Raw genomic sequence first — 14,337 nt, 5'->3', positions numbered from 1 at the left:
TGATAAAAAACGGCCGAGACTGCAGACAGGAAGCCATACAGGTGAGGAATTAGTCTAAGTAGAAACATTGGTATTAGTGGTTTAAATCTGAATCGTTACAAAATATGTGTTAAACTCTGCTTAAAAAAATTAAATCTAGGTTACGTAAATGGACACCACAAACGAACAGTTAGATAAAAATATTTAATGAACTTTTCCCTGTTGAGCAAAGTCTTAGTAATTGCACTGCAGATAATTAGGTGCAAAAGATTTATTCTTGGCTAGAGGAGGTGATTTAGAAGTTCTGTATGACAGTGTCGGGACTGGCTAGATAGGATTAAAGGAGCAGAGACAAAGTTAATCGTCCAGGACATGTTGATCGATTTGTTGGGGGTCACCGCAGTGCAACGGAATACCTTCTGTAGATGGAAGGAGTACAATTCTGAGGGACTGGGTTACATTGCTTTGCAGTTAAAAAAAAAAAAAATTGCACTTTATTTTTGACATGCAGTGAGGAACACCACTGGATAACTGAATCAGTTATACTACATTATTTTAAATCTGCTGCCGGTTTAGGGAGAGAAAGTGTTGCATCGAAATGTAGTACGCGTACCCGTTTAACTCAAACACAGGTCCGCTGTCAATGCTGTGATTGACTACTGTACAAATCTCTACGAACTAGACAAACTGTAATTCACCCACAACATCGTATATGCTTTCAATTTCAAATAACCAAAGTTGCAGTTAGTCACATACATTTACTGAATTGTGAATATATATATATATATATATATATATATATATATATATATATATATATATATATATATATATATATATATAAACTTTAAGAGCCAAACTCAGTACATCGTATCCAGTTCAGATGGTGGTTTCGTTGTTTTATGAGCTAAACTCATTTGCCTATGTACGGGCAAGCGCCGCAAACGGTGTGACCTTGTTTTAACGCGTACCACAATATAACACCACACCGGTCTATAAACAGTCATATGTGTCGAAGCAGATTTTGATACACTATAGACCCACGCTGTTGTTACACCCCCTTCGGTCACGTTTTTATTTACATTTTGAGCAATGTTGTTTGTGTGGAGTTTGAGAAGTTGCCGTTCCAAAATTTAAACATACTGGTATATGCATTATATAAAATAGATACAGAGATAGGAACTGTAATAATACTATTTAGCTACACTGCAACTATCCGGCCTCCATTTCATGTTTACAGTATGTCTGTCACTGACCACTGACCAGGAGGCACTGGCTGGTCGTCTATTGAAGGATCGACAATAATTTACCACCCAGGTGGTAAAACAAAACCCCGCTGCACAGCATTTGTATTCTATTTATGTTAATAGGTGTGCCAATAGTGTCGGCGGGAACACTTCAGCAGGATTAATTTAAAGAGCGGTGGAATTTAGATCCGTCACTACACAGAGCATAAAAATAACCCACAACATGCACACAGTTTGTATAAACTTATGTGTTTCTCTCCTGTACAAAGAGTCCAAGACCTTTTCTGTCACTGTGGTAAAAGATTATTTGCATGTCAGACACTACTAACTTTAACGAGGTTGCTTTGATGGTGGGTAAAGAGAGAGTTGATACTACACTTCCCAACAATAAACCACTCTGACAGATAAAAGCAAACATGTACAAGATAACACAGAACATTTTAAAGAAACACACTAATTGTGGAGACAGAGCTAGTTTGAACTTTCAGTGGCTGCTCTGTTTTATATGCACCTTACAGGCTGCTAAAGTGGAGTCATTCTCTCTCTCTCTCTCTCTCTCTCTCTCTCTCTCTCTCTCTCTCTCTCTCTCTCTCTCTACTATATATATATATATATATATATATATATATATATATATATATATATATATAATGTATATGAGACACGAACACACAGGGCTCTGACTGGGAATGGAACACATGCCCATTACTTTTTGCAGCTGTATTTATTTTATATGCAGAGATCCCAATAACTTACCCTAGAGGCTATAACAGAACAAAGAGAAATTAACTTTGATTTAATGGCTTTTAAAGCCCCCACTTGAAGTAGTTCAGCTTGAATGCTAACAGTACTATAAACAGATTTCTAGTGCTGAATTTCTGTTTAAAATATGGCTTGTGCACATTTAGTGTTGAAACAAAAAAAACTAGTTACGTGCTTGATAGTGTTTTTTCAGTTCAGTAAAAAAAATATGGGTGTATTTTGTACAATATATGCTGTATCTGTTATGTGCAATGATACCCATACAGGGTATTTTGCCTCTGGTTCTTTTGTATTAGGTTGGTGTAAAATCAGAGTTATTTTACTTGTATACCCCTCTGCATTGTCCAAAACAATAAGTTATTGTTAATTTATTGTTTTCCAAAAGAAACTTCATGATAAGTGTCAATAATTCAAATACTTTCTCTGTTCTGTAATAATATATGCAATTAGAAGCATCCTTTTATGATTTTAACCACATATTTCATATCTTTATTATATTTTTCAGTAGATTTAGAAATAAAAAGATTATAAAATGACTGCATATGTCTTTTGTTTGTCATATAAGTGAACACAACAATTCTTTTTATTTGTTAAGGAAGGACATAGCATGATAGAAAAGTCTGCTTTTAAGCAGATGTGTTTTGACCATGGCCTGCTCTGCCCTCTAGTGTTTGCAGCGGCGCAATTACAAAAAGAGCTCAATATCTCACCAAATTAAACCCTCCCCAGACCAGGTTTGGTATGTGCTACCAGATAAGTCCATTTAAACCTCATGTTTATAAACATCATAGTTTATTTATTGTCTGATGGTAGATTCTAATACAGTGTTCAAATGTTTACTTTCATCATGATGATTTAAAGATTGAGGGGCATGCTGTCTGAAATTATTTTTTTTTTTTTATAAACCACAACTTTGACCAGCACTAGAACTTAAATGTTACCTTTCCAGTAATGCTCCGGAGCTTTGTAACTTGACATTTACCGCGTATTGATTACCTTTAGCATCTCACAGAATAACTAACGCTCTGAGCAGCATGTTCAATAGTAATTTATGAACCTTCAGCACCAAATCTCCAGTCGGGCAAATAAGCAATTTTTGTGCTCAGAAATAAGATATCTTTCAAGATATCTAGGATTTCATTCAACACCATGTTGCTGTGTATATTTAAGGTAGAAACAGCACTAAGATTGTGTTTGCTTCTGGAAGATTGTGCAGGTATGAAAAGCTCTCAAAAAGCAAGCTGCGTTCCTTACTTTACATTCATTTTGTTAGATGCCCTTTAAAATGCTCTGTTTGACTCCCAATGCAAAGCAGAGCCATTACAGGTGCTCTTATAGGGGCTTAATTAGACATACGATTTGGTGACGTCTATGGTGTGTCTAATTATGATCCGGTGTGACTAATTAATTACACAGTAAACCTCAGAATAGCTCAAGTTGCTTTGCTGCAGATTCTTTCTGTTTTCGTACTGAGTTATTGTTGCTGATATTTTTGCCACACATCATCGGAGGTAAAATAGGATAGCTTCTTTTTATTACAATCAGTTGTGAAGTGTATTTCCCCCCTGGAAACAGTGTGGCTTGTAATCAGCCTGTATGCTTGAAGGAATACAGTATCGAGTGTTAAAACAATGGAGTTGACGTTCTGGCAGGGTCACACTGCAGAGCGCTTGGCCTCTCCAGACCTTGTGGTCCCCAGTGGCTGCCCCTCAGGAATGTGATTGGAACCAGCAGTCAAGGAGGCTCGTTCACACAGGTTTCAGATTGATGATGTAAACCAACAGACCTTAGCACTTCCCTGTTCAATCAGCGTGGCGCCCAGCAACACCTCGGCTTGCCACTTCAGTGTCAGGTATGGGTGGGAAGGGAAAAAAAAAAAAAGTAAAATTAAGATATTATTTAAGTACTATATATTATGTTTGAAGTAGAGGGTGGGAACATGGTTGGTGCCAGTCAACGTTTATTGTCTTTAATCTAGGACTAGCCGTTGCCTGATCCTTATCAGAAGATCGTTTCTTAGTAAGAAAAATCTGTAAGGATTTTATAATTATTTTTTTTAAAAATCTGAGTCTCATGTCCGACACTCATTGTTCCTCTGGGTTATCCTTCATGGAGTATTTTGATGACAAACGTACGGTAGGTAGTGTTGGAGGTTGGAAGCTACCAGTTACTCTCGTTGTGGATTGAATTTAATTGTGAAATTGACTAAATGCGTAAACGTTGAATTAAACTTTTGGATATTAACAAAAACTACAGTGCATTAAAAAAAGGTCAATTTTATACAGTGTATATATATATATATATATTTGGGCCTAATATAGTTAGGATGATTAAACAATATGCCCACAAATAATATCATATATATCCATATATATATCATATATGAAACACACACCGTCGGCACATACACAATAAGAAACACTAATAAGAGTTACTTAAAAGACACAAGTTCTTGTTTCCAAATCGCTGACAGATCGCTTTTCCAAAAACACAACTTTTGCAGTGTCACAGCAGCTTGAGATATTCAGTACTGATTAAAATTCAAGCAAATTCCTTTTGGTGGACCTTTGGGAATAATTCAAGTTGCAGTTAGGATGCTTAAACAATCTGCTTGATGCACACAACTAATTAAGTCATTTCTGTCCTTGTTTGGTATCCATTTGCACAGACCAGTTTCATTTGTTGATGTACAACCGGAAAAGCTTTAAAAACAGTGTCCTGTTACATTGGGCATCAGCTACACATGACTAAACAGTGTGTGACTGTAAAAACATCAAGAGGCATTCAGCAGTGTTTTAGTAGGTGAAAGGGTAATGATTTGGGTGTTTTCCTCATTTATTAATTGCAAAAGTGAACATTAAGATAAAGGATTATCCCAATCAAGGAGGCAGATCAAACTTGTTGACAAGTTGCTGATAAGAAACAGCTATTAGAATGAAGTATTGTTCTACTGTTGTGTCAAAACCATGTATTTATTAGCTGCCTGCTGTGTTAAAATGGCAGTGGATGCCACTGAACCATAAACATATGCATCTATTATTATTTACAGTCAAGACAGATCAGGATGCTAAAATGTTAAAGGAACTTACCGTTGAGAAAACTGCTGTAAACCAGAACATAGGCAGTGTATTGTACACATATGACAAACTTAAACAGATTGCATTTACAATTGATGGCAGAATGTGGCTATGAATTAAATATTTATCCACACCTTTTAAGCATTCATGAGATCTTCACCAAGAAAAAAAAGGTTCAGCAAGGTGCCTTTAAAATGGTTAAAGGCAGTGTCATGCTAGAGGTGGACTGAAGCCTCTAAACCCGTTTGTGACATAATTAGATTTGTAACCTCTTTTTCCATGCCTCCGGGAAGCACAGGGGCTCAGCAGCAGTTTGCAGGCTAGGCTTCAATGGAATGATACTGCTGCCGGCACCCACATCTTGTCCAGAAGGAGCTATGGGGCAACGTGGGTAACCATATTCCCTGTGGCCCCTCCTTTTCCAACCAAGTGCGGTTTTTTTACCCTCTTGACAGGAGGCTGCCCTCAGGAATTTGCTGAAGACTTCTGTCTTGGCTTCGACAAACCTGGACAGGGATTTCAATCCTCCGTATTATGGGAGCCCCTACTGTATGCTTAGTAACTCTGTGCCATTTGGTTAAGTCCTGGGGGGGGTGTAGGCTTATCCACACTGCCCTTTGCCCGTGCTGTTAACTTTATCTGATCAGTGAAATTCCCCTGTAGTGTAATTCCAGTACAGCTCCACATGGGGGAGCTGTTTCACTTTCTTTCATTAATTCAGTTTTTCCTGAGCTTGATGATGATGACATGCAGCAAGGCATAAACAGTGGAGAATGGGGACGGGGGATGACACATTTATTAAATGTCGACGCAGTCTGTTGCGGATTGCATCTGCGGAATAAGTCGAAGCAGGAAAGTGGAATTTTAAAAATACATGAAGTGGGTAGAGTTATGGGTCAGTTTGTGTTCAGTTCAAAAAATACATGAATAATTCAGCTATACCCATGTAAATAAATGATGACAATCTTTGTCCTAAGTGATTGTGGCTCAGATAACCTAAATATAGAATACGTCTTAACTTAAAAAGCACTAAGTTCAATTACAGTATCAGTTCATAAGAAACACTGCCAAAGTGTGGGTTTGTGCTGGAGTTTACCTGTCTGAATGCAATTTAATTTAATTTATAACTTTATGGATGCAGAGTTTTAGAAAAAAAAAAGTACATTTTGGTTATACTGTAGCAGAAATCATTCATATAGGCCCATTCCCAGCTTTAAAAACTGCCAAAGACAGGAGAGCACCCTCCGAACACAACACTGCAATTGCAAAAGTTAAAAAGGGTCTCTGTTAGAAATTTAAGTTCCAACCTTACAACTTGCCCATTAATGTAGATCACTGTACATAGCAGAGACCAAGAACAGTATGTCTGGGATCTCATTAAACATGTCAGCCAATTCCATCAAGCTGAAAAAGACTAGATTCACAGCAGCTATTCGCACACAATGAAGGTGTAGCATTAGTGAGTGCTTGACACATGCACATAGAAAACGTTAGCGATTCTATTCTGCAGTGATTGATGTAAAAACTTTCAGAAATTTTGTTGTCATTCACTTTCACACACTCCAGCACGTTGGGAAAAGGTTTGCCCACAGCTTGCCATCGCCGTGCTAGCTTCACTAGTTTCATGTGAAAGAGTAGCACATGCACATGAGTTAGTACATGAAAACAATTGACAGCTTGACAGATGCTCAGGCATATGTTTGTGCTCCACTCTTTAAAAAGCTGTAGTATAATATTAACCTTCTTGTATTTTTATTTAGTAGTTCATGTCATTGGCTGACAAGTGAAATTGGATGAAGCTGCACTGTAGTCTGTGGGAGTGTATGTTCTCTGATGAGGAGAAATGTAGAATGTGCTGTTTAGTGGATTAGATGCATAGAAATGAATGACCCCATATTCCATCATGCAACACAATAAAAGAATACCACCTCCCCCACCAGCACCCATATTCACTGTCACGTAGCAATTAAAACAATTATAAGGCAAAATTAAATTCACATTGCAAGCTTTGGTGTAACCTGCAGCTTACAAAGTAATGCAATGCAATGACATTTCTTCAGACAGCACCTTGCCAGGAAAGGAAGAGCAGATATGGGAGAACCAAAACAGAATAAAAAAAACATGCGTGATTTTGTATGGGGAGATGTGGGTAATACCCAACTCTCTGAATTACTTCTTTGACACCTGGATCTGCTAACACTTTTAAAAAATAATTTCACTGAGCTTAAAGTTTCAAATTTACAGCAGATTTTTTTTTAGGGTAACCCCTTGCACTATATTTCTAGCATTTGCTTTAGAGGTTAGAACAAAGCTACAATAGTCTCTGCTTACATCATTGTAGTAGCATTTGGAATACATAGAAACAGTAGATTTCCTTGCTGTGTCGTAAAGTGTGTAAGCTGAGGTAGATGTTTGACGTGGAGGCGAGAGGGGTTTACAATGTGAGATATATGGTATATGGTGGGACATCGACTTGTAACAAAATGACAGTAGGGTCTTTGTATTGGTCTATAATTAAGGCATAGAGCCCGTCGATGCGGGCTGTACTGTGTGGTAGATGACCGCGACTGGAGTTATGTGTCCTGAGCCGTAGACGAGAGCGCTAATGAAAGTCAAGGTCATCCACCACACAGTAGAGCCTCTATCGCTATTAAAAAATGATTTATTTCTTCATTTTCTCCTTAAAAAAACTTTAAAACCTGTATTTACCTTGAACTTCTGATATTTCGCCAGGTAACCTTCCACTGAGGAAAATAGTCCCTAACATACTTAGAATGGAAAAACAACATACACGTAGAGAAAACGTTATTATTATTATTATTATTATTATTATTATTTGACTAACATTTATTTATTGGGCTTATACTCTTAGTATAATTTAACTGGACAATTGCGGGGCATCATTCAAGCAGGCAGGCAGTGGATTGGCTGGTGCGGAAAGAACTGAGACAGGGTTGGCAGTTTGACTGGCTGGTTTTGAGGGAGGGTGTTGTTTGGATCCAGCTGATGTCAGAATTGTGGACCAATCGTGTCTTTCCTGTTGATTTGGTCTCCAAATTCAATTCAAAACTGAGATTTCTGAGGAGTAATACAAGCCTTAAACTAGTAGTTCTTACACATTTTATAATGGGTTCCCATGGTCTGCTCCATTTTACTGAAGTGGCCATGGGTAGCAAATTATTCACATTGCACACAAGCCAGTGGGTACCAAATTAACTGGACTAACAGAATTAAGGATGACTGTCTGGCAAGTCTCTAGAATAGACGGAATGTGCATTTTGAAAGACATCTTTCTTTAAAAACCGATACAGAATTTAATATTTTCAAAAAAGCAGTTTGATGAGATGAGCAGTGTGCAAGTCATGTAAGTACGGGAGAACCATACTGTTAGATTAATGAATAAACACTGTCCAACTGACCTATCAGAAACGCCTCTCTGCATGTTACACTATTTGTGAAACTCAATGCACAAAGTGCAGGAGGATATTGATTACTGTGTGTTTTGTTTCATCATATCTATTTCTTTATAATTGTTACCCTTGAACCTGATTTTGAAACCCGGGAAGTTTTGAGATTATGTTGGTTACCTATCAATCACACAGGAATGTTATTTCTGTTCAAGGCAATAATGTTATTGGCACCATAAAAGCAATTCACACAGTTTTATGTTAGACCCCTTTGGAATTTTGAAATACACTTTGGATGTGTTTTTATTTAATGGATTACATATGATTATCAATACTGCTGTATGTAGTACAGAGGTTAGAAAAACAACTAGAGATGCATGCTCTAGCTTTGTTTATTTATACGATGGAGTGATTCAAGCTGAGCTAGCAGTGTCTCAACGGGAATTAAGCAGGAAGCTACATTTCTTGTCTGATCCCTCCACTTCCTATTTGGATAATGATTTGTTTTTAAAATTGTTTTTCAAAGATGTTCTTCGTTGAAAATATTCAATCTGACAGCAGAACCAGTGTGCAAGGGAAAGTTTGAATTTACAAAGCATTGTGATACTTGGAAACTGCACACTTATTGAAGTAGGAGGTAGCATTTCCTGTTCTTCTGCATACCCAGAATTTTCCAGTTTGTATCTGTTCTTTTCCAAATAAAATGAATTGTTACTACTGTATAACTCAGACTGAGAAAATATGTTGTTTTCCTTCTTCAGCCAGCACACTAATAGGACTTTCTTATTTGGAAATTTATTTGGAATATATGTGTGTGTGTGTGTGTGTGTGTGTGTGTGTTTTAGTATCGTGTATGACTTCCCGGAGCATTAACACAATCCTGGCAGCGTTGATGCGTAGACCTGATCAGCCTCTGGACAAGCTGCTCTGGGATGTTCTGCCACTTTTCCTGTGCAGCTGCAGCCAGCTGGCGAAGGTTGGCTGGTCACGGTTGTCTCCTGTGGATGGCACTGGTGATTTGGTCCCACAGATGGTCTATCGGACTCAGATCAGGAGAAAAAGCTGGCCAGGGCAAGACCTCGACATTGTTTTCTTGAAGTCATGCAATTGTAATCCTAACACTGTATGGTTTTGCATTGTCCTGCTGGAAAATTGACACTTCCAGATTGCAGGAACAGAAAAACGGTTAGACCGTTGCGTTTTCATTGTGCATCAGTGTGTGTGTGTGTGTGTGTGTGTGTGTGTATGGTATGTATCTATATATATATATATATATATATATATATATATATATATATATATATATATATATATATATATATATATATATAGACACAACAGTTCACATTAATTTAAGGGAAGGGAGTTTCATTTTCAAACTGTATTCAAAGATCATCTTTAATTCCTTCCTCCCTCAAATATGAGAAGATCTTGTTCTTCTCCTGCATAGGATTTTTATGGGTGGAACCCCGTTTTTATACTAATGTTTAATCACTAAAACAACCAAACCCCCCACACCCCCCACCCCCCCACCCCCCCCCCCCCCCCCCCCCGGAGAAACTGTTGCTTTTAATGTTCATTCCTGAAGAAGCAGATTTGTGCTTCAAGCTCCATGCTGTTTATGTGGTTTAATGTCCAGTTAATCTTAAAAAAAATAACGGGATCATTTATGCCGAAGTACAGTGCTGTCACAAAAGCTTTTTAAACGCCCGAATAATTTTAAGAGCTTTAGCTAGAATAAGGGATAGTATTATTGCCAGAAGCAGTGTTGTCAAAGCTGATTTTTAGCCCGTACAGGCCGTTTTATAGCCTTATAGAGCATTGTTATAATTGATCAATGGTTTCCTCTGGTGAGGTGAACAGAGATCTGAATTCCAGTAATTAAATGTTTTTCAATAGGTCAAAGGAATCGACCTTTCTATCGCCGATTTTATGATAATTTGACTTGTGTGTCATAACTCCCAGAAGCAGTAAGCTTTGGCCTCACTGGAGTTGCTTCCTCACTGGAGATCCAGGCACAATGAATATCTCAGCTGGTTTAGTGTGTCTAATTTTGTATTAATGTACATTAGGGGTGGGTTAGAGTACTCGAAATACTTATAATTACTCGAGCACTAGTTTATTACTCAAGTACTTGAAAAAATTGAAATAATGTCTCCATGAATGTAAGTGCAGTATATTGCAGCGACCTGGTCAGTTCAGGTTGGCAGACTTTTGTTTCATTTGGTCCTGTGCATTCATGTTATCTGTGTTGTTCCGGGGTGGGACCATACCACTAGTTTCAGTATTGTGTGTGTGTGTGTGTGTCTCTATATATATATATATATATATATATATATATATATATATATATATATATATATATATATATACTCGCATCATACACACAGTCCTGTTGTTATCTCTACTGGACCTGGCAGCCATCAATTCCTTTGTTTTGTACAAGGAGTGCACCTGGGAAAATATCAGTAGGAGAGATTTCGTCTTGAAGCTAGCCACAGCGCTTTGGCAGAAACATTTCGATCAGAGAACTACAAAGCTGCAGGCAGCAGCAGCTCAACCTGGATTCTGTGCTGCACCGAGTGGCACAATGAAGTTCTAAATTAGAAACTACTTTTCGTGTTTTTACAGTTTTGTGTGTACATATACCTGTTTATACAGGAGTTTCTTTTAAAATGTTTATTACATTTTATGTAGTGTAGTGCTTTATATGTGGTAAGTTAGAAAATAAACCTTTTTATGTTTAATTGTTCATTTAAATACGGCGTTTCGGCTGTATTTTGGATGTTTGATATGATGTGCTTGAGTAAAACTGTTGCGTTGTATTAGATTAGTTCTCTTTCATTTTAATATTGATGTTATTTAAACTAACTGTCATAATGACTGCCGGTGGTGGTTTTAGATATGAGTAAAACCGCAGCGGCTCTAGTGTTAACGTGGTCATTTTTGTGGCGCATATGTAGAATAATATTGTCTAACATTAAGTTAGAGTACTCGAGCACTAAATTACACGAAATTCCCACCTGTACATTTGCGTGTCTGAAATGTGAAATATGTATTTTGAATTTGAGTCACACATTGTCTGCTCATTTTCTCCTTAATCTGAATACGAATCTCACCGCTTTTTTGCAATGCATGTACCGACTCAGGACTGAATATCAGTGGGTGATCTGTGTTCTCGATATCTAGTCACCTGTTTTCAGCCAACATCAATAACCTGGTGAGGCCAGGACTCAAACCAGCAAGCTCCCGATTGCATGACTCCCCTTCCGCTCTGTGCTCTGAGAGCCCTTTGAGACTTTATTTTTCCTTCAGCACTGCTAGAAAATAAAATATTTTCCTTCTAAAATGGAATAATGAAAGACTTACTGTATTCTTACCTATCCGGAAGCATGCAGTCTGTTTTCTATGCTGGATACAGTGGTGTCACAAACCCAGTCACTCGGCTTGCATTCAAGACATAGAGGCCTGGATGTCTGCCAATTTTCTTTAGCTGAACACTAGTAAATCTGAAATCCTAGATGGACGAAAACTCAACTTAAGACTCTCATTCTAGTTGCCCTGTACCTTGGAAACTGTCTGCTGTTGCCTTCCCCCATAATACGAAGCCTTGGTGTACTTCTTGACAGCAACCTCTCCTTTGATGCCCAGATCTCCTCTGTGGTCAAATCTTCCTTCTACCATCTTAGAAACATCTCCAAAGTTCATCCCTACCTTTCCCTCACAGATGCGGAGATACTTTGTCATGCATTTGTCTCCTCTCGACTCGACTATTGCAACTCTCTTTATGGTCTCCTAGCATGCACCATAAACCGGCTGCAGCTAGTTCAAGATGAACACGTTTGATAGGGTTACAGCAGATACATTTTGAATTCATCTGACCAAAAATTTAAAATCTTTTTATTGTTGAATGCCTGGCATAGTTAAGTAAGTGTAGCTCCATTACAGCATGACAATATTCTATTAAAGTCAAAGGTAATTGTATATAAATATTTAACTTTATGTAATTACCTGTGGAGTTGTTTAACGTTTTTTTGGTGAAAATAAAATGTGACTCAGTCATAACCTTTCTATTTCCAATCACATCTCCAATTAGTTTGTTTCATTTTATTTAATGTGAAAAGATGTCACATTTCACAAAGGCATTTGTCTTGATGTCTTTATGATTGTTACACAGTCAGGTTTTAAAAGCTATAAAATTGGGACAATAATTACTTTTGAATTGGATAAATTTCAGCTCACAGCCTGCAGACAAATTAAACTGAAAAGGTTCACAGCCCAAATTGGCTTAGAAATTTATCCTGTTAATTTGTGAGAAACACTGAGCTATTGTTATCTGCCTGGGGTAATTCTTGTTATTTATTTATTTTAATCAAATCAAGTTGTAAAGATGACTCTGTGGCACTGTTATCTAGTTCTATATGTTAAATCAGTCGAGATGTAGCAAGTGATTGAAGGGGGAGGGGGGTGTAGAAACCTAGTCTCTATTCTGGGAGTGATCCAACGTAGTTTTGGATATTAATTAAATTTATTAAACAAATAAGGCAGTGGTGCAGGGAGACAAGGGTCCATCTGCTAGCGTTATGAAGTGATCTCTGCGGAGAGGCAGACTGAATGGTAGTTAAAGTTCAGTGGTGGAGCTAAGCAGATGGGCTCCGGTCTCTAGTGGGGAAGATTTGGTGGCGGTCCAACAGCTTCTCTTCCCCCTCCAGCCTTTTTTCTCTCTCCAAAGCTGCAAGGAGGCAGCGTGTTCGCCCCTTCTTTCGCTGATTTGTTTATCCAAGTGGTGTTTAAGTCTGATTGATTTCTCCCAAGCAGTGAGTCACGGCTGATCCCATTCCATGTCTGTGTTGTAAACCTCAATCAGAAGATAATTAGTAAAATGTAATCCCGTTGACTTTACACCCCACTTGTGCACACAGCTACATTTCAGCCTGCAGCTCAGCAGCAAAAGGGCTGAACGAAGGAAACCCTATACAGTACACTGTTTCCTTTTTCTTTACAATATATATAAAAAAAAAATCTGAAAGGGTATGCTTTAACTCAAAGGTTTTGGATTACATTGTGAGCATTCACATGTGATTGGGGATACTTAATCAATAAAATGCTTCTTTATTTAATAACACCGGTTACTTATATTGACTGACTGTTCTTAATTTCATAACCTTTTATAAATGAGTGAAATGAATTCCATAGCACAGAATAGCAACTGGAAAAAAAAAACCTAAGAGGATAGGGTTTAATGTTCAATATTTGGCATCCTGTTAGTTGCCACTATTTCTGGGTTCTATCTGGGTTAATGGTGCCCCAGTCCCAGGCAGACAAAACAAGAGCAAGTGGGCCTCCATCACTGAGGTGGTTGTACAGGGGCCCTAGTGACAGTGGGATAACTGCTAGAAACATGAAGAGTTTGAAAATGGTCCAGATCAAGCCAAGCCTGGGTAATAAGGCTCATATGACATTCTCTGAAGCTCAGTGATTAATGAAAAAAAGCAAGTAGTTTCTCACTCAGTTGGAGGCTCAACACTCACGTCCACTTGAGTAGTTGGACAAAGCACAAGATCAAGAGCAGGGGTTAATGGGATATCCATATTTTACACTAGGCAGGAGGAGTAGCTACTGCTTGAACACAACTTGAAGTCATTTGACCACTGGGAGGCATGATGGATTGAGTAGCTAAAGTAAGGACCTTGGATAGATAAAGAAGAGCGTGGTTTACCTTTATTTTTGGTGACTGGTATCACAAGTGAGCTAAGCTGGCTCTCATTTTGTGAAGGTCAAAGACGGCATAAAGCAACTATTGTATTTAAACTAGTTTAAAAGCATTTTTGAATAGACATGCCCCTAGTACTTTGGAAAGTTTAA

At 38.0% G+C, this 14,337-nt stretch overlaps 1 protein-coding gene across 1 annotated transcript in view; it reads left to right on the top strand.

Moving 5' to 3' along the window:
- The window catches only part of LOC121294869, a 30,514-nt gene continuing 16,177 nt past the window's right edge, over nucleotides 1–14,337 (top strand). The window contains exon 1 of the mRNA XM_041219017.1: nucleotides 1–41. The gene's annotated coding sequence lies outside the window, so the exon portion shown is untranslated. The remainder of the gene's footprint in view (nucleotides 42–14,337) is intronic.

The sequence above is a fragment of the Polyodon spathula genome, chromosome 19 (genome assembly GCF_017654505.1).
Source record: "Polyodon spathula isolate WHYD16114869_AA chromosome 19, ASM1765450v1, whole genome shotgun sequence".
Taxonomy (NCBI): domain Eukaryota; kingdom Metazoa; phylum Chordata; class Actinopteri; order Acipenseriformes; family Polyodontidae; genus Polyodon; species Polyodon spathula.
Note: the sequence above shows the minus strand (reverse complement) of the source record. Positions and strands in the feature narration are given on the sequence as shown.